The sequence below is a fragment of the Scyliorhinus torazame genome, chromosome 19 (genome assembly GCF_047496885.1).
Source record: "Scyliorhinus torazame isolate Kashiwa2021f chromosome 19, sScyTor2.1, whole genome shotgun sequence".
In the NCBI taxonomy this organism is placed as follows: domain Eukaryota; kingdom Metazoa; phylum Chordata; class Chondrichthyes; order Carcharhiniformes; family Scyliorhinidae; genus Scyliorhinus; species Scyliorhinus torazame.
In genome coordinates this window covers 11,225,439-11,246,424 of record NC_092725.1, presented here as the reverse complement: position 1 = coordinate 11,246,424, position 20,986 = coordinate 11,225,439, and the positions used below count along the sequence as shown (strand labels likewise).

Here is a 20,986-nt window from a genome sequence, read left to right as displayed (position 1 = left end):
CTGAGCTGTTTAATTATTGATCAATTATTGTCAATGATCATTCCACGATGTTTAATTATTGATCAATTATTATGTCAATGATCATCCTGAGCTGTTCAATTATTGATCAATTATTGTGTCAATGATCATCCTGAGCCGTTTAATTATTGATCAATTATTGTCAATGATCATTCTGAGCTGTTTAATTATTGATCAATTATTGTCAATGATCATTCCGAGATGTTTAATTATTGATCAATTATTGTGTCAATGATCATTCTGAGCTGTTTAATTATTGATCAATTATTGTGTCAATGATCATTCCGAGATGTTTAATTATTGATCAATTATTGTGTCAATGATCATTCTGAGTTGTTTAATTATTGATCAAATATTGTCAATGATCATTCCGAGACGTTTAATTATTGATCAATTATTGTGTCAATGATCATCCTGAGCTGTTTAATTAATGATCAATTATTGTCAATGATCATTCCGAGATGTTTAATTATTGATCAATTATTGTGTCAATGATCATTTTGAGCTGTTTAATTATTGATCAATTATTGTGTCAATGATCATCCTGAGCTGTTTAATTATTGATCAATTATTGTCAATGATCGTTCTGAGCTGTTTAATTATTGATCACTTATTGTCAATGATCATTCTGAGCTGTTTAATTATTGATCAATTATTGTCAATGATCATTCTGAGCTGTTTAATTATTGATCAATTATTGTCAATGATCATTCCGCGATGTTTAATTATTGATCAATTATTATGTCAATGATCATCCTGAGCTGTTTAATTATTGATCAATTAGTGTGTCAATGATCATCCTGAGCTGTTTAATTATTGATCAATTATTGTCAATGATCATTCTGAGCTATTTAATTATTGATCAATTATTGTCATTGGTCATTCTGAGCTGTTTAATTATTGATCAATTATTGTCAATGATCATTCTGAGCAATTTAATTATTGATCAATTATTGTCAATGATCATCCTGAGCTGTTTAATTATTGATCAATTATTGTGTCAATGATCATCCTGAGCTGTTTAATTATTAATCAATTATTGTCAATGATCATTCTGAGCTATTTAATTATTGATCAATTATTGTCAATGGTCATTCTGAGCTGTTTAATTCTTGATCAATTATTGTGTCAATGATCATCCTGAGCTGTTTAATTATTGATCAATTATTGTCAATGATCATTCTGAGCTGTTTAATTATTGATCAATTATTGTCAATGATCATTCTGAGCTATTTAATTATTGATCAATTATTGTCAATGGTCATTCTGAGCTGTTTAATTATTGATCAATTATTGTGTCAATGATCATTCGGAGCTGTTTAATTATTGATCAATTATTGTCAATGATCATTCTGAGCTGTTTAATTATTGATCAATTATTGTCAATTATCATTTTGAGCTGTTTAATTATTGATCAATTATTGTCAATGATCATTCTGAGCTGTTTAATTATTGATCAATTGTCAATGATCATCCTGAGCTGTTTAATTATTGATCAATTATTGTGTCAATGATCATCCTGAGCTGTTTAATTATTGATCAAGTATTGTCAATGATCATCCTGAGCTGTTTAATTATTGATCAATTATTGTCAATGATCATCCTGAGCTGTTTAATTATTGATCAATTATTGTCAATGACCATTCTGAGCTGTTTAATTATTGATCAATTATTGTCAATGATCATCCTGAGCTGTTCAATTATTGATCAATTATTGTCAATGACCATTCTGAGCTGTTTAATTATTGATCAATTATTGTCAATGATGATTCTGAGCTGTTTAATTATTGATCAATTATTGTCAATGATCATTCTGAGCTGTTTAATTATTGATCAATTATTGTGTCAATGATCATTCTGAGCTGTTTTATTATTGATCAAATATTGTCAATGATCATTCTGAGCTGTTCAATTATTGATCAATTATTGTCAATGACCATTCTGAGCTGTTTAATTATTGATCAATTATTGTCAATGATGATTCTGAGCTGTTTAATTATTGATCAATTATTGTCAATGATCATTCTGAGCTGTTTAATTATTGATCAATTATTGTCAATGATCATTCTGAGCTGTTTAATTATTGATCAAATATTGTCAATGATCATCCTGAGCTGTTTTATTATTGATCAAATATTGTCTATTGACAGGTTCTGGGGTCTTTCTGGAATATCCGGCGCCTGGTGATGACGCTCGGAGACGGGAGAGGGCGTGGCGTCCGGCGGAGGTGACGCTCAGGCGCCGCGCCGCCCGGCACTTCCTGTTTCCGGTCCGGCGGCGGCAGCGGCGACGGCGGGCGGCGGCTGTTTGGCTCGGGAGGTGGGGGGGAGGGGACGATGGTGCTCGTCAAAGAATAGTGAGTGAGGGTCTGGGGGCAAGAGGCGACCCCCGGGCGGCCCGGCAACGGGGAGGTGGGGGCTGGAGCTGGGAGGACCAGTGCGGTCCTCCCACTCCACACCATGTCTGTGGGTGGGGTGAGGAGAGGCGGGGGGGGGTGATGTCTAGTGTTTCCCCCTTCCCCCCCCTCCTCCCCTCCTCCCCCACCCCCCACCCCCTCCCCCCCCCTCCCCCGTCACCCTGCACAACCCCCAACCCCTCCCCCCCTCCCCCAACCCCCCCTCCCCCGTCACCCTGCACAACCCCTAACCCCTCCCCCCCCTCCCCCGTCACCCCCCTCTCCCCGTCACCCCGCACAACCCCTAACCCCTCCCCCCCTCCCCCCACCCCCTCCCCCGTCACCCCGCACAACCCCCTCCCCCAACCCCCTCCCCCTCTCCCCCCCTCTCCCCGTCACCCCGCACAACCCCTAACCCCTCCCCCGTCACCCCGCACAACCCCCAACCCCTCCCCCGTCACCCCGCACAACCCCCAACCCCTCCCCCGTCACCCCGCACAACCCCCAACCCCTCCCCCGTCACCCCGCACAACCCCTAACCCCTCCCCCGTCACCCCGCACAACCCCCAACCCCTCCCCCGTCACCCCGCACAACCCCCAACCCCTCCCCCGTCACCCCGCACAACCCCCAACCCCTCCCCCGTCACCCCGCACAACCCCTAACCCCTCCCCCGTCACCCCGCACAACCCCCAACCCCTCCCCCGTCACCCCGCACAACCCCCAACCCCTCCCCCGTCATCCCGCACAACCCCTAACCCCTCCCCCGCCACCCCGCACAACCCCCAACCCCTCCCCCGTCACCCCGCACAACCCCCAACCCCTCCCCCGTCACCCCGCACAACCCCCAACCCCTCCCCCGTCACCCCGCACAACCCCCAACCCCTCCCCCGTCACCCCGCACAACCCCCAACCCCTCCCCCGTCACCCCGCACAACCCCAACCCCTCCCCCGCACAACCCCCAACCCCTCCCCCGTCACCCCGCACAACCCCCAACCCCTCCCCCGTCACCCCGCACAACCCCTCCCCCGTCACCCCGCACAACCCCCAACCCCTCCCCCGTTACCCCGCACAATCCCTCCCCCGTCACCCCACACAACCCCCAACCCCTCCCCCGTCACCCCGCACAACCCCCAACCCCTCCCCCGTCACCTCGCACAACCCCCAACCCCTCCCCCGTCACCCCGCACAACCCCCAACCCCTCCCCCGTCACCCCGCACAACCCCCAACCCCTCCCCCGTCACCCCGCACAACCCCCAACCCCTCCCCGTCACCCCGCACAACCCCCAACCCCTCCCCCGTCACCCCGCACAACCCCTAACCCCTCCCCCGTCACCCCGCACAACCCCCAACCCCTCCCCCGTTACCCCGCACAACCCTAACCCCTCCCCCGTCACCCCGCACAACCCCCAAACCCTCCCCCGTTACCCCGCACAATCCCTCCCCCGTCACCCCACACAACCCCCAACCCCTCCCCCGTCACCCCGCACAACCCCCAACCCCTCCCCCGTCACCCCGCACAACCCCCAACCCCTCCCCCGTCACCCCGCACAACCCCCAACCCCTCCCCGGTCACCCCGCACAACCCCCAACCCCTCCCCCGTCACCCTGCACAACCCCTAACCCCTCCCCCGTTACCCCGCACATCCCCCAACCCCTCCCCCGTCACCCCGCACAACCCCCAACCCCTCCCCCGTCACCCCGCACAACCCCCAACCCCTCCCCCGTCACCTCGCACAACCCCCAACCCCTCCCCCGTCATCCCGCACAACCCCCAACCCCTCCCCCGTTTCCCCGCACAACCCCTCCCCCGTCACCCTGCACAACCCCTAACCCCTCCCCCGTTACCCCGCACAACCCCTCCCCCGTCATCCCGCACATCCCCCAACCCCTCCCCCGTCACCCCGCACAACCCCCAACCCCTCCCCCGTCACCCCGCACAACCCTAACCCCTCCCCCGTCACCTCGCACAACCCCCAACCCCTCCCCCGTCACCTCGCACAACCCCCAACCCCTCCCCCGTCATCCCGCACAACCCCTAACCCCTCCCCCGTCACCCCGCACAACCCCCAACCCCTCCCCCGTCACCTCGCACAACCCCCAACCCCTCCCCCGTCACCTCGCACAACCCCCAACCCCTCCCCCGTCATCCCGCACAACCCCTAACCCCTCCCCCGTCACCTCGCACAACCCCCAACCCCTCCCCCGTCACCTCGCACAACCCCCAACCCCTCCCCCGTCACCTCGCACAACCCCCAACCCCTCCCCCGTCATCCCGCACAACCCCTAACCCCTCCCCCGTTACCCCGCACAACCCCCAACCCCTCCCCCGTCACCTCGCACAACCCCCAACCCCTCCCCCGTCACCTCGCACAACCCCCAACCCCTCCCCCGTTACCCCGCACAACCCCTAACCCCTCCCCCGTCACCCCGCACATCCCCCAACCCCTCCCCCGTCACCTCGCACAACCCCCAACCCCTCCCCCGTCACCTCGCACAACCCCCAACCCCTCCCCCGTCATCCCGCACAACCCCTAACCCCTCCCCCGTCACCTCGGACAACCCCCAACCCCTCCCCCGTCATCCCGCACAACCCCTAACCCCTCCCCCGTTACCCCGCACAACCCCCAACCCCTCCCCCGTTACCCCGCACAACCCCCAACCCCTCCCCCGTCACCCCGCACAACCCCCAACCCCTCCCCCGTCACCCCGCACAACCCCCAACCCCTCCCCCGTCACCCCGCACAACCCCTAACCCCTCCCCCGTCACCCCGCACAACCCCCAACCCCTCCCCCGTCACCTCGCACAACCCCCAACCCCTCCCCCGTCACCTCGCAAAACCCCCAACCCCTCCCCCGTCATCCCGCACAACCCCTAACCCCTCCCCCGTCACCCCGCACAACCCCCAACCCCTCCCCCATTACCCCGCACAACCCCTCCCCCGTTACCCCGCACAACCCCCAACCCCTCCCCCGTTACCCCGCACAACCCCTAACCCCTCCCCCGTCACCCCGCACAACCCCCAACCCCTCCCCCGTCACCCCGCACAACCCCCAACCCCTCCCCCGTCACCCCGCACAACCCCTAACCCCTCCCCCGTCACCCCGCACAACCCCCAACCCCTCCCCCGTTACCCCCAACCCCAACCCCTCCCCCGTCACCCCGCACAACCCCTAACCCCTCCCCCGTTACCCCGCACAACCCCTAACCCCTCCCCCGTTACCCCCAATCCCTCCCCTGTCACCCCGCACAACCCCTAACCCCTCCCCGTTACCCGCACAACCCCTAACCCCTCCCCCGTTACCCCCAACCCCTCCCCCGTTACCCGCACAACCCCCAACCCCTCCCCCGTTACCCCGCACAACCCCCAACCCCTCCCCGTCACCCCGCACAACCCCTCCCCCGTCACCCCGCACAACCCCCAACCCCTCCCCCGTTACCCCGCACAACCCCCAACCCCTCCCCCGTCACCCCGCACAACCCCTAACCCCTCCCCCGTTACCCCGCACAGCCCCCAACCCCTCCCCCGTTACCCCGCACAACCCCCTCCCCCGTTACCTCGCACAACCCCCAACCCCTCCCCCGTTACCCCGCACAACCCCTAACCCCTCCCCGGTCACCCCGCACAACCCCCTCCCCCGTTACCCCGCACCACCCCTAACCCCTCCCCCGTCACCTCGCACAACCCCCAACCCCTCCCCGGTCACCCCGCACAACCCCCTCCCCCGTTACCTCGCACAACCCCCAACCCCTCCCCCGTCATCCCGCACAACCCCTAACCCCTCCCCCGTCACCTCGCACAACCCCCAACCCCTCCCCCGTCACCCCGCACAACCCCCAACCCCTCCCCCGTCACCCCGCACAACCCCCTCCCCCGTTACCCCGCACAACCCCCTCCCCCGTCACCCCGCACAACCCCCTCCCCCGTCACCCCGCACAACCCCCTCCCCCGTCACCCCGCACAACCCCCTCCCCGTCATCCCGCACATCCCCCAACCCCTCCCCCATCACCCCGCACAACCCCCTCCCCCGTTACCCCGCACAACCCCCTCCCCCGTCACCCCGCACAACCCCCTCCCCCGTCACCCCGCACAACCCCCTCCCCGTCATCCCGCACATCCCCCAACCCCTCCCCCGTCACCTCGCACAACCCCTAACCCCTCCCCCGTCACCTCGCACATCCCCCAACCCCTCCCCCGTCACCCCGCACAACCCCTAACCCCTCCCGTTAACCTTGCCGAAGCCCTCCCGCATTGTGTTCCCCCAGTTGTGCCCTCCCCCCTCCACTTTCTTTCCAACAGGACTGGACAGGGTAGATGCAGGAAGGATGTTCCTGATGGTGGGGGTGTCCAGAACCAGGGGTCACAGTCGGAGGATACGGGGGAGACCATTTCGGACAGAGATGGGGAGAAATTTCTTCACCCAGAGAGTGCTTGGCCTGTGGAATTCATTGCCACGGGAAGTAGTTGAGTCCAAAACATTGTGTGTTTTCGAGAAGCAGTTCGATATCACACCTGGGGCGAAGGGGATCACAGGATATGGGAGAAAGTTAGGTTAGGCTATTGAGTTGAATGATCAGCCATGATGGTGATGAATGGGGGAGCGGGCTCGAGGGGCCGAATGGCCCCTCCTCCTATTTTTGATGTTTCTGTGGCGTTGTATATTTAGCTTCGGGACTCTATGGGAGCGCCGTGGACTCGGATTAAACTCTAACACCTTTCTTCATATCTCTCTCTTTCAATCCTCGTCCAGTCGGATTCTACTCCCCTGCTCAGTCGAAGAGGTGAGTTACCCTGTCCGGGGTCACAGGTCATCCCCCCCCCCCCCCCCCGCCCTCTTGTCTGCAAATAGAGGGAGCTTTACTCTGATAAGAGTTTTTCGAGGAGGTCACAAAGATGATTGATGCAGGTAGGGCACACAGTGGATGTTGTCGACGTGGACTTCAGTAAGGCCTTTGACAAGGTCCCTCATGGTAGACTAGTACAAAAGTTGAAGTCACACGGGATCAGGGGTGAGCTGGCAAGGTGGATACAGAACTGGCTAGGTCATAGAGGGCAGAGAGTAGCAATGGAAGGATGCTTTTCTGATTGGAGGGCTGTGACCAGTGGTGTTCCACAGGGATCAGTGAGGAAAATGTAACTGGTCTGATTAGTAAGTTTGCAGACGACACAAAGGTTGGTGGAATTGCGGATAGCGATGAGGACTGTCAGAGGATACAGCAGGATTTAGATTGTCTGGAGACTTGGGCGGAGAGATGGCAGATGGAGTTTAATCCGGACAAATCTGAGGTAATGCATTTTGGAAGCTCTAATACAGGTAGGGAATATACAGTGAATGGTAGAACCCTCAAGAGTATTGAAAGTCAGAGAGATCTAGGTGTACAGGTCCACAGTTCACTGAAAGGGGCAACACAGGTGGAGAAGGTAGTCAAGAAGGCATACGGCATGCTTACCTTCATTGGCCGGGGCATTGAGTATAAGAATTGGCAAGTCATGTTGCAGCTGTATAGAACCTTAGTTAGGCCACACTTGGAGTATAGTGTTCAATTCTGGTCGACACACTACCAGAAGGATGTGGAGGCTTTAGAGAGGGTGCAGAAGAGATTTACCAGAATGTTGCCTGGTATGGAGGGCATTAGCTATGAGGAGCGGTTGAATAAACTCGGTTTGTTCTCACTGGAACGAAGGAGGTTGAGGGGAGACCTGATAGAGGTCTACAAAGTTATGAGGGGCATAGACCGAGTGGATAGTCAGAGGCTTTTCCCCAGGGTAGAGGGGTCAATTACTAGGGGGCATAGGTTTAAGGTGCGAGGGGCAAGGTTTAGAGTAGATGTACGAGGCAAGTTTTTTACACAGAGGGTTGTGGGTGCCTGGAACTCGCTGCCGGAGGAGGTGGTGGAAGCAGGGACGATAGTGATATTTAAGGGGCATCTTGACAAATACATGAATAGGATGGGAATAGAGGGATACGGACCCAGGAAGTGTAGAAGATTGTAGTTTAGTCGGGCAGCATGCTCGGCACGGGCTTGGAGGGCCGAAGGGCCTGTTCCTGTGCTGTACATTTCTTTGTTCTTTGTATCTAACCCCGTGCTGTACCTGTCCTGGGAGTGTTTGATCGGGACAGTGTAGAGGGAGATTTACTCTGTACCTAACCCTGTGCTGTACCTGCCCTGGGAGTGTTTGATCGGGACAGTGTAGAGGGAGATTTACTCTGTACCTAACCCTGTGCTGTACCTGTCCTGGGAGTGTTTGATGGGGACAGTGTGGAGGGAGCTTTACTCTGTATCTAACCCAGTGCTGTACCTGTCCTGGGAGTGTTTGATGGCGACAGTGTAGAGGGAGCTTTACTCTGTATCTAACCCCGTGCTGTACCTGTCCTGGGAGTGTTTGATGGGGACAGTGCAGAGGGAGCTTTACTCTGTATCTAACCCCGTGCTGTACCTGTCCTGGGAGTGTTTGATGGGGACAGTGCAGAGGGAGCTTTACTCTGTACCTAACCCTGTGCTGTACCTGCCCTGGGAGTGTTTGATGGGGACAGTGTGGAGGGAGCTTTACTCTGTATCTAACCCAGTGCTGTACCTGTCCTGGGAGTGTTTGATGGCGACAGTGTAGAGGGAGCTTTACTCTGTATCTAACCCCGTGCTGTACCTGTCCTGGGAGTGTTTGATGGGGACAGTGCAGAGGGAGCTTTACCCTGTATCTAACCCCATGCTGTACCTATCCTGGGAGTGTTTGATGGGGACAGTGTAGAGGGAGCTTTACCCTGTATCTAACCCCGTGCTGTACCTGTCCGGGGAGTGTTTGATACAATGGGAGGGATATTTGTTGCTTGATGTCTGTAGACTAAGTTGTTCTCTCCTCTGATCCGTTAGTACCAGGTGGGCCAGCTTTATTCTGTCGCCGAGGCCAGCAAGAACAACACAGGAGGAGGTGATGGAATCGAGGTGTTAAGAAACGAGCCTTATGAGAAGGATGGTGAGGTGGGACAGTACACACACAAAATCTACTACCTGGAGAAGTGAGTGACGTCTTCTGTGCTTTCTGAATTGGGCTGTGACTCGGGCACTGCTTTCAAAATCTGGGAATCAATCCAACACCACAGGGAGGCCATGAGGGAATTGTCCCGATGACAAGGGAGTGTTTGATGGGGACAGTGTAGAGGGAACTTTACTCTATCTCGCCCCGTGCTGCACCTATCCTGGGAGTGTTTGATGGGGACAGTGTAGAGGGAGCGTTACTCTGTATCTAACCCCGTGCTGTACCTGTCCTGGGAGTGTTTGATAGGGACAGTGTAGAGGGAGCTTTACTCTGTATCTAACCCCGTGTTGTACCTGTCCTGGGAGTGTTTGATGGGGACAGTGTGGAGGGAGCTTTACTCTGTATCTAACCCCGTGCTGCACCTGTCCTGGGAGTGTTTGATGGGGACAGTGTCGAGGGAGCTTTACTCTGTATCTAACCCCGTGCTGTACCTGTCCTGGGAGTGTTTGATGGGGACAGTGTAGAGGGAGCTTTACTCTGTATCTAACCCCGTGCTGCACCTGTCCTGGGAGTATTTGATGGGGACAGTGTAGAGGGAGCTTTACTCTGTATCTAACCCCGTGCTGTACCTGTCCTGGGAGTGTTTGATGGGGACAGTGTAGAGGGAGCTTTACTCTGTATCTAACCCCGTGCTGTACCTGTCCTGGGAGTGTTTGATGGGGACAGTGCAGAGGGAGCTTTACTCTGTATCTAACCCCGTGCTGTACCTGTCCTGGGAGTGTTTGATGGGGACAGTGTGGAGGGAGCTTTACTCTGTATCTAACCCTGTGCTGGACCTGTCCTGGGAGTGTTTGATGGGGACAGTGTAGAGGGAACTTTACTCTGTATCTAACCCCGTGCTGTACCTGTCCTGGGAGTGTTTGATGGGGACAGTGTAGAGGGAACTTTACTCTATCTCGCCCCGTGCTGCACCTATCCTGGGAGTGTTTGATGGGGACAGTGTAGAGGGAGCTTTACTCTGTATCTAACCCCGTGCTGTACCTGTCCTGGGAGTGTTTGATGGGGACAGTGTAGAGGGAGCTTTACTCTGTATCTAACCCCGTGCTGCACCTGTCCTGGGAGTATTTGATGGGGACAGTGTAGAGGGAGCTTTACTCTGTATCTAACCCTGTGCTGTACCTGTCCTGGGAGTGTCTGATGGTGACAGCGCAGAGGGAGCTTTACTCTGTATCTAACCCCGTGCTGTACCAGTCCTGGGAGTGTTTGAAGGGGACAGTGTGGCGGGAACTTTACTCTGTATCTAACCCCGCGCTGTACCTGTCATGGGAGTGTTTGATGGTGAGAGTGTAGAGGAAGCTTTACTCTGTATCTAACCCCGTGCCGTACCTGTCCTGGGAGTGTTTGATGGGGACAGTGTAGAGGGAGCTTTACTCTGTATCTCACCCCTTGCTGTCCCTGTCCTGGGAGTGTTTGATGGGGACAATGCAGAGGGAGCTTTACTCTTGATCTAACCGGGTGCTGTACCTGTCCTGGGAGTGTTTGATGGGGACAGTGTAGAGGAAGCTTTACTCTGTATCTAACCCCTTGCTGTACCTTTCCTGGGAGTGTTTGATGAGGACAGTGTGGAGGGAGCTTTTATCTGTATCTAACCCTGTGCTGTACCTGTCCTGTGAGTGTTTGATAGGGACAGTGTAGAGGGAGCTTTACTCTGTATCTCACCCCGTGCTGTACCTGTCCTGGGAGTGTTTGATGGGGACAGTGTAGAGGGAGCTTTACTCTGTATCTAACCCCGTGCTGTACCTGTCCTGGGAGTGTTTGATGGGGATTGTGTAGAGGGAGCTTTACTCTGTATCTAACCCTGTGCTGTACCTGTCCTGGGACTGTTTGATGGGGATCATGGAGAGGGAACTTTACTCTGTCTCTAACCCCGTGCTGTACCTGTCCTGGGAGTGTTTGATGGGGTCAGTGTAGAGGCAGCTTTACTCTGTATCTAACCCCGTGCAATATTTGTCCTGGGAGTGTTTGATGGGGACAGTGTAGAGGGTGCGTTACTCTGTATCTCACCCCGTGCTGTACCTGTCGTGGGAGTGTTTGATGGGGACAGTGTAGAGGGAGCTTTAATCTGTATCTAACCCCGTGCTGTACCTGTCCTGGGAGTGTTTGATGGGGACAGTGCAGAGGGAGCTTTACTCTTGATCTAACCTCGTGCTGTACCTGTCCTAGGAGTGTTTGATGGTGACGGTGTAGAGGGAGCTTTACTCTGTATCGAACCCCGTGCTGTACCTGTCCTGGGAGTGTGTGATGGGGACAGTGTAGAGGGAGCTTTACTCTGTATCTAACCCCGTGCTGTACCTGTCCTGGGAGTGTTTGATGGGGACAGTGTGGAGGGAACTTTACTCTGTATCTAACCCCGCGCTGTACCAGTCCTGGGAGTGTTTGATGGGGATTGTGGAGAGGGAGCTTTACTCTGTATCTAACCCCGTGCTGTACCTGTCCTGGGAGTGTTTGATGGGGACAGTGTGGAGGGAGCTTTACTCTGTATCTAACCCCGTGCTGCACCTGTCCTGGGAGTGTTTGATGGGGACAGTGTCGAGGGAGCTTCTCTCTGTATCTAACCCCGTGCTGTAACTGTCCTGGGAGTGTTTGACGGGGACAGTGTAGAGGGAGCTTTACTCTGTATCTAACCCCGTGCTGTACCTGTCCTGGGAGTGTTTGATGGGGACAGTGTGGAGGGAACTTTACTCTGTATCTAACCCCGTGCTGCACCTGTCCTGGGAGTGTTTGATGGGGACAGTGTCGAGGGAGCTTCTCTCTGTATCTAACCCCGTGCTGTAACTGTCCTGGGAGTGTTTGACGGGGACAGTGTAGAGGGAACTTTACTCTGTATCTAACCCCGTGCTGTACCTGTCCTGGGAGTGTTTGATGGGGTAAGTGTAGAGGCAGCTTTACTCTGTATCTAACCCCGTGCTGTACCTGTCCTGGGAGTGTTTGATGGGGACAGTGTAGAGGGAGCTTTAATCTGTATCTAACCCCGTGCTGTACCTGTCCTGGGAGTGTTTGATGGGGACAGTGCAGAGGGAGCTTTACTCTTGATCTAACCCCGTGCTGTACCTGTCCTAGGAGTGTTTGATGGTGACAGCGCAGAGGGAGCTTTACTCTGTATCTAACCCCGCGCTGTACCTGTCCTGGGAGTGTTTGATGGGGGACAGTGTAGAGCGAGCTTTACTCTGTATCTAACTCGGTGCTGTACCTGTCCTGGGAGTGTTTGATGGGGACAGTGTAGAGGGAGCTTTACTCTGTTTCTAACCCCGTGCTGTATTTGTCCTGGGAGTGTTTGATGGGGACAGCGGAGAGGGAGCTTTACTTTGTATCTAACGCTGTGTTGTACCTGTCCCCGAAGTGTTTGATGGGGACAGTGTAGAGGGAACTTTACTCTGTATCTAACCCCATGCTGTATTTGTCCTGGGAGAGTTTGATGGGGACAGTGTAGAGGGAGCTTTACTCTGTATCTAACCCCGTGCTGTACCTGTCCTGGGAGTATTGATGGAGAGAGTGTAGAGGGAGCTTTATTTCATATCTAACCCCATGCTGTACCTGTCCCTGGAGTGTTTGATGGGGACAGTGTAGAGGGAGCTTTACTCTGTATCTAACCCCGTGCTGTATTTGTCCTGGGAGTGTTTGATGGGGACAGCGGAGAGGGAGCTTTACTTTGTATCTAACGCTGTGCTGTACCTGTCCTGGGAGTGTTTGATGGGGACTGTGCAGAGACAGCTTTACTCTGTATCTAACCCCGTGCTGTACCTGTCATGGGAGTGTTTGATGGGGACAGTGTAGAGAAGCCTTATTCTGTATCTAACCCCGTGCTGCACCTGTCCTGGGAGTGTTTGATGGTGAGAGTATAGAGGAAGCTTTACTCTGTATCTAACGCCGTGCTGTACCTGTCCTGGGAGTGTTTGATGGGGACAGTGTAGAGGGAGCTTTACTCTGTATCTCACCCCGTGCTGTACCTGTCCTGGGAGTGTTTGATGGGGACAGTGTAGAGGGAGCTTTACTCTGTATCTAACCCCGTGCTGTACCTGTCCTGGGAGTGTTTGATGGGGACAGTGTGGAGGGAGCTTTACTCTGTATCTAACCCCGTGCTGTACCTGTCCTGGGAGTGTTTGATGGGGACAGCGTAGAGGGAGCTTCTCTCTGTATCTAACCCAGTGCTATACCTGTCCTGGGAGTGTTTGATGGGGACAGTGTGGAGGGAGCTTTACTCTGTATCTAACCCCGTGCTGTACCTGTCCTGGGAGTGTTTGATGGGGGACAGTGTAGAGCGAGCTTTACTCTGTATCTAACTCGGTGCTGTACCTGTCCTGGGAGTGTTTGATGGGGACAGTGTAGAGGGAGCTTTACTCTGTATCTGACCCCGTGCTGTGCCTGTCATGGGAGCGTTTGATTGGGACAGTGGAGAGGGAGCTTTACTCTGTTTCTAACCCCGTGCTGTATTTGTCCTGGGAGTGTTTGATGGGGACAGCGGAGAGGGAGCTTTACTTTGTATCTAACGCTGTGCTGTACCTGTCCCTGAAGTGTTTGATGGGGACAGTGTAGAGGGAACTTTACTCTGTATCTAACCCCATGCTGTATTTGTCCTGGGAGAGTTTGATGGGGACAGTGTAGAGGGAGCTTTACTCTGTATCTAACCCCGCGCTGTACCTGTCATGGGAGTGTTTGATGGGGACAGTGTAGAGAAGCCTTACTCTGTATCTAACCCCGTGCTGCACCTGTCCTGGGAGTGTTTGATGGTGAGAGTGTAGAGGAAGCTTTACTCTGTATCTAACCCCGTGCTGTACCTGTCCTGGGAGTGATTGATGGGGACAGTGTAGAGGGAGCTTTACTCTGTATCTCACCCCGTGCTGTACCTGTCCTGGGAGTGTTTGATGGGGACAGTGTCGAGGGAGCTTTACTCTGTATCTAACCCCGTGCTGTACCTGTCCTGGGAGTGTTTGATGGGGACAGTGTAGAGGGAGCTTTACTCTGTATCTAACCCCGTGCTGTACCTGTCCTGGGTGTGTTTGATGGGGACAGTGTAGAGGGAGCTTTACTCTGTATCTAACCCCGTGCTGTACCTGTCCTGGGAGTGTTTGATGGGGACAGTGTAGAGGGAGCTTTACTCTGTATCTCACCCCGTGCTGTACCTGTCCTGGGAGTGTTTGATGGGGACAGTGTAGAGGGAGCTGTACTCTGTATCTCACCCCGTGCTGTACCTGTCCTGGGAGTGTTTGATGGGGACAGTGTAGAGGGAGCTTTACTCTGTATCTAACCCCGTGCTGTACCTGTCCTGGGAGTGTTTGATGGGGACAGTGTAGAGGGAGCTTTACTCTGTATCTAACCCCGTGCTGTACCTGTCCTGGGAGTGTTTGATGGGGACAGTGCAGAGGGAGCTTTACTCTTGATCTAACCTCGTGCTGTACCTGTCCTGGGAGTGTTTGATGGGGACAGTGTAGAGGGAGCTTTACTCTGTATCTAACCCCATGCTGCACCTGTCCTAGGAGTGTTTGATGGGGACAGTGTGGAGGGAACTTTACTCTGTATCTAAACCCCGCGCTGTACCAGTCCTGGGAGTGTTTGATGGGGATTGTGTAGAGGGAGCTTTACTCTGTATCTAACCCCGTGCTGTACCTGTCCTGGGAGTGTTTGATGGGGACAGTGTGGAGGGAGCTTTACTCTGTATCTAACCCCGTGCTGCACCTGTCCTGGGAGTGTTTGATGGGGACAGTGTCGAGGGAGCTTCTCTCTGTATCTAACCCCGTGCTGCAACTGTCCTGGGAGTGTTTGACGGGGACAGTGTAGAGGGAGCTTTACTCTGTATCTAACCCCGTGCTGTACCTGTCCTGGGAGTGTTTGATGGGGACAGTGTGGAGGGAACTTTACTCTGTATCTAACCCCGTGCTGCACCTGTCCTGGGAGTGTTTGATGGGGACAGTGTCGAGGGAGCTTCTCTCTGTATCTAACCCCGTGCTGTAACTGTCCTGGGAGTGTTTGACGGGGACAGTGTAGAGGGAACTTTACTCTGTATCTAACGCTGTGCTGTACCTGTCCCTGAAGTGTTTGATGGGGACAGTGTAGAGGGAACTTTACTCTGTATCTAACCCCATGCTGTATTTGTCCTGGGAGAGTTTGATGGGGACAGTGTAGAGGGAGCTTTACTCTGTATCTAACCCCGTGCTGTACCTGTCCTGGGAGTATTGATGGAGAGAGTGTAGAGGGAGCTTTATTTCATATCTAACCCCATGCTGTACCTGTCCCTGGAGTGTTTGATGGGGACAGTGTAGAGGGAGCTTTACTCTGTATCTAACCCCGTGCTGTATTTGTCCTGGGAGTGTTTGATGGGGACAGCGGAGAGGGAGCTTTACTTTGTATCTAACGCTGTGCTGTACCTGTCCTGGGAGTGTTTGATGGGGACAGTGTAGAGGGAGCTTTACTCTGTATCTAACCCCGCGCTGTACCTGTCATGGGAGTGTTTGATGGGGACAGTGTAGAGAAGCCTTACTCTGTATCTAACCCCGTGCTGCACCTGTCCTGGGAGTGTTTGATGGTGAGAGTGTAGAGGAAGCTTTACTTTGTATCTAACCCCGTGCTGTACCTGTCCTGGGAGTGATTGATGGGGACAGTGTAGAGGGAGCTTTACTCTGTATCTCACCCCGTGCTGTACCTGTCCTGGGAGTGTTTGATGGGGACAGTGTAGAGGGAGCTTTACTCTGTATCTAACCCCGTGCTGTACCTGTCCTGGGAGTGTTTGATGGGGACAGTGTAGAGGGAGCTTTACTCTGTATCTAACCCCGTGCTGTACCTGTCCTGGGTGTGTTTGATGGGGACAGTGTAGAGGGAGCTTTACTCTGTATCTAACCCCGTGCTGTACCTGTCCTGGGAGTGTTTGATGGGGACAGTGTAGAGGGAGCTTTACTCTGTATCTCACCCCGTGCTGTACCTGTCCTGGGAGTGTTTGATGGGGACAGTGTAGAGGGAGCTGTACTCTGTATCTCACCCCGTGCTGTACCTGTCCTGGGAGTGTTTGATGGGGACAGTGTAGAGGGAGCTTTACTCTGTATCTAACCCCGTGCTGTACCTGTCCTGGGAGTGTTTGATGGGGACAGTGCAGAGGGAGCTTTACTCTTGATCTAACCTCGTGCTGTACCTGTCCTGGGAGTGTTTGATGGGGACAGTGTAGAGGGAGCTTTACTCTGTATCTAACCCCATGCTGCACCTGTCCTAGGAGTGTTTGATGGGGACAGTGTGGAGGGAACTTTACTCTGTATCTAAACCCCGCGCTGTACCAGTCCTGGGAGTGTTTGATGGGGATTGTGTAGAGGGAGCTTTACTCTGTATCTAACCCCGTGCTGTACCTGTCCTGGGAGTGTTTGATGGGGACAGTGTGGAGGGAGCTTTACTCTGTATCTAACCCCGTGCTGCACCTGTCCTGGGAGTGTTTGATGGGGACAGTGTCGAGGGAGCTTCTCTCTGTATCTAACCCCGTGCTGTAACTGTCCTGGGAGTGTTTAACGGGGACAGTGTAGAGGGAGCTTTACTCTGTATCTAACCCCGTGCTGTACCTGTCCTGGGAGTGTTTGATGGGGACAGTGTGGAGGGAACTTTACTCTGTATCTAACCCCGTGCTGCACCTGTCCTGGGAGTGTTTGATGGGGACAGTGTCGAGGGAGCTTCTCTCTGTATCTAACCCCGTGCTGTAACTGTCCTGGGAGTGTTTGACGGGGACAGTGTAGAGGGAACTTTACTCTGTATCTAACCCCGTGCTGTACCTGTCCTGGGAGTGTTTGATGGGGTCAGTGTAGAGGCAGCTTTACTCTGTATCTAACCCCGTGCTGTACCTGTCCTGGGAGTGTTTGATGGGGACAGTGTAGAGGGAGCTTTAATCTGTATCTAACCCCGTGCTGTACCTGTCCTGGGAGTGTTTGATGGGGACAGTGCAGAGGGAGCTTTACTCTTGATCGAACCCCGTGCTGTACCTGTCCTAGGAGTGTTTGATGGTGACAGCGCAGAGGGAGCTTTACTCTGTATCTAACCCCGCGCTGTACCTGTCCTGGGAGTGTTTGATGGGGATTGTGTAGAGGGAGCTTTACTCTGTATCTAACCCAGTGCTATACCTGTCCTGGGAGTGTTTGATGGGGACAGTGTAGAGGAAGCTTTACTCTGTATCTCACCCCGTGCCGTACCTGTCCTGGGAGTGTTTGATGGGGACAGTGTAGAGGGAGCTTTACTCTGTATCTCACCCCTTGCTGTCCCTGTCCTGGGAGTGTTTGATGCGGACAATGCAGAGGGAGCTTTACTCTTGATCTAACCGGGTGCTGTACCTGTCCTGGGAGTGTTTGATGGGGACAGTGTAGAGGAAGCTTTACTCTGTATCTAACCCCTTGCTGTACCTTTCCTGGGAGTGTTTGATGAGGACAGTGTGGAGGGAGCTTTTATCTGTATCTAACCCTGTGCTGTACCTGTCCTGTGAGTGTTTGATAGGGACAGTGTAGAGGGAGCTTTACTCTGTATCTCACCCCGTGCTGTACCTGTCCTGGGAGTGTTTGATGGGGATTGTGTAGAGGGAGCTTTACTCTGTATCTAACCCTGTGCTGTACCTGTCCTGGGACTGTTTGATGGGGATCGTGGAGAGGGAACTTTACTCTGTCTCTAACCCCGTGCTGTACCTGTCCTGGGAGTGTTTGATGGGGTCAGTGTAGAGGCAGCTTTACTCTGTATCTAACCCCGTGCAATATTTGTCCTGGGAGTGTTTGATGGGGACAGTGTAGAGGGTGCGTTACTCTGTATCTCACCCCGTGCTGTACCTGTCGTGGGAGTGTTTGATGGGGACAGTGTAGAGGGAGCTTTAATCTGTATCTAACCCCGTGCTGTACCTGTCCTGGGAGTGTTTGATGGGGACAGTGCAGAGGGAGCTTTACTCTTGATCTAACCTCGTGCTGTACCTGTCCTAGGAGTGTTTGATGGTGACGGTGTAGAGGGAGCTTTACTCTGTATCGAACCCCGTGCTGTACCTGTCCTGGGAGTGTGTGATGGGGACAGTGTAGAGGGAGCTTTACTCTGTATCTAACCCCGTGCTGTACCTGTCCTGGGAGTGTTTGATGGGGACAGTGTGGAGGGAACTTTACTCTGTATCTAACCCCGCGCTGTACCAGTCCTGGGAGTGTTTGATGAGGATTGTGTAGAGGGAGCTTTACTCTGTATCTAACCCCGTGCTGTACCTGTCCTGGGAGTATTTGATGGGGACAGTGTGGAGGGAGCTTTACTCTGTATCTAACCCCGTGCTGCACCTGTCCTGGGAGTGTTTGATGGGGACAGTGTCGAGGGAGCTTCTCTCTGTATCTAACCCCGTGCTGTAACTGTCCTGGGAGTGTTTGACGGGGACAGTGTCGAGGGAGCTTTACTCTGTATCTCACCCCGTGCTGTACCTGTCCTGGGAGTGTTTGATGGGGACAGTGTGGAGGGAACTTTACTCTGTATCTAACCCCGTGCTGCACCTGTCCTGGGAGTGTTTGATGGGGACAGTGTCGAGGGAGCTTCTCTCTGTATCTAACCCCGTGCTGTAACTGTCCTGGGAGTGTTTGACGGGGACAGTGTAGAGGGAACTTTACTCAGTATCTAACCCCGTGCTGTACCTGTCCTGGGAGTGTTTGATGGGGTCAGTGTAGAGGCAGCTTTACTCTGTATCTAACCCCGTGCTGTACCTGTCCTGGGAGTGTTTGATGGGGACAGTGTAGAGGGAGCTTTAATCTGTATCTAACCCCGTGCTGTACCTGTCCTGGGAGTGTTTGATGGGGACAGTGCAGAGGGAGCTTTACTCTTGATCTAACCCCGTGCTGTACCTGTCCTAGGAGTGTTTGATGGTGACAGCGCAGAGGGAGCTTTACTCTGTATCTAACCCCGCGCTGTACCTGTCATGGGAGTGTTTGATGGGGACAGTGTAGAGAAGCCTTACTCTGTATCTAACCCCGTGCTGCACCTGTCCTGGGAGTGTTTGATGGTGAGAGTGTAGAGGAAGCTTTACTCTGTATCTAACCCCGTGCTGTACCTGTCCTGGGAGTGTTTGATGGGGACAGTGTAGAGGGAGCTTTACTCTGTATCTCACCCCGTGCTGTACCTGTCCTGGGAGTGTTTGATGGGGACAGTGTAGAGGGAGCTTTACTCTGTATCTAACCCCGTGCTGTACCTGTCCTGGGAGTGTTTGATGGTGACAGTGTAGATGGATCTTTACTCTGTATCTAACCCCGTGCTGTACCTGTCCTGGGAGTGTTTGATGGGGACAGCGGAGAGGGAGCTTCTCTCTGTATCTAACCCAGTGCTATACCTGTCCTGGGAGTGTTTGATGGGGACAGTGTGGAGGGAGCTTTACTCTGTATCTAACCCCGTGCTGTACCTGTCCTGGGAGTGTTTGATGGGGGACAGTGTAGAGTGAGCTTTACTCTGTATCTAACTCGGTGCTGTACCTGTCCTGGGAGTGTTTGATGGGGACAGTGTAGAGGGAGCTTTACTCTGTATCTGACCCCGTGCTGTGCCTGTCATGGGAGCGTTTGATTGGGACAGTGGAGAGGGAGCTTTACTCTGTTTCTAACCCCGTGCTGTATTTGTCCTGGGAGTGTTTGATGGGGACAGCGGAGAGGGAGCTTTACTTTGTATCTAACGCTGTGCTGTACCTGTCCCTGAAGTGTTTGATGGGGACAGTGTAGAGGGAACTTTACTCTGTATCTAACCCCATGCTGTATTTGTCCTGGGAGAGTTTGATGGGGACAGTGTAGAACGAGCTTTACTCTGTATCTAACCCCGTGCTGTACCTGTCCTGGGAGTATTGATGGAGAGAGTGTAGAGGGAGCTTTATTTCATATCTAACCCCATGCTGTACCTGTCCCTGGAGTGTTTGATGGGGACAGTGTAGAGGGAGCTTTACTCTGTATCTAACCCCGTGCTGTATTTGTCCTGGGAGTGTTTGATGGGGACAGCGGAGAGGGAGCTTTACTTTGTATCTAACCCCGTGCTGTACCTGTCCTGGGAGTGTTTGATGGGGACTGTGCAGAGACAGCTTTACTCTGTATCTAACCCCGTGCTGTACCTGTCCTGGGAGTGTTTGATGGGGACAGTGTAGAGGGAGCTTTACTCTGTATCTAACCCCGCGCTGTACCTGTCATGGGAGTGTTTGATGGGGACAGTGTAGAGAAGCCTTACTCTGTATCTAACCCCGTGCTGCACCTGTCCTGGGAGTGTTTGATGGTGAGAGTGTAGAGGAAGCTTTACTCTGTATCTAACCCCGTGCTGTACCTGTCGTGGGAGTGTTTGATGGGGACAGTGTAGAGGGAGCTTTACTCTGTATCTCACCCCGTGCTGTACCTGTCCTGGGAGTGTTTGATGGGGACAGTGTAGAGGGAGCTTTACTCTGTATCTAACCCCGTGCTGTACCTGTCCTGGGAGTGTTTGATGGGGACAGTGTAGAGGGAGCTTTACTCTGTATCTAACCCCGTGCTGTACCTGTCCTGGGTGTGTTTGATGGGGACAGTGTAGAGGGAGCTTTACTCTGTATCTAACCCCGTGCTGTAC

The 20,986-nt window shown here is 53.5% G+C and overlaps 1 long non-coding RNA gene across 1 annotated transcript in view; it reads left to right on the top strand.

The window, feature by feature from the left end:
• Positions 1-2,239: 2,239 nt before the first annotated feature.
• LOC140396011 (uncharacterized) overlaps positions 2,240-20,986 on the top strand; it is a 30,331-nt gene continuing 11,584 nt past the window's right edge. Inside the window, exons 1-3 of the long non-coding RNA XR_011936427.1 lie at positions 2,240-2,374; positions 7,167-7,197; positions 9,286-9,431. This is a non-coding gene — a long non-coding RNA (uncharacterized lncRNA). The remainder of the gene's footprint in view (positions 2,375-7,166; positions 7,198-9,285; positions 9,432-20,986) is intronic.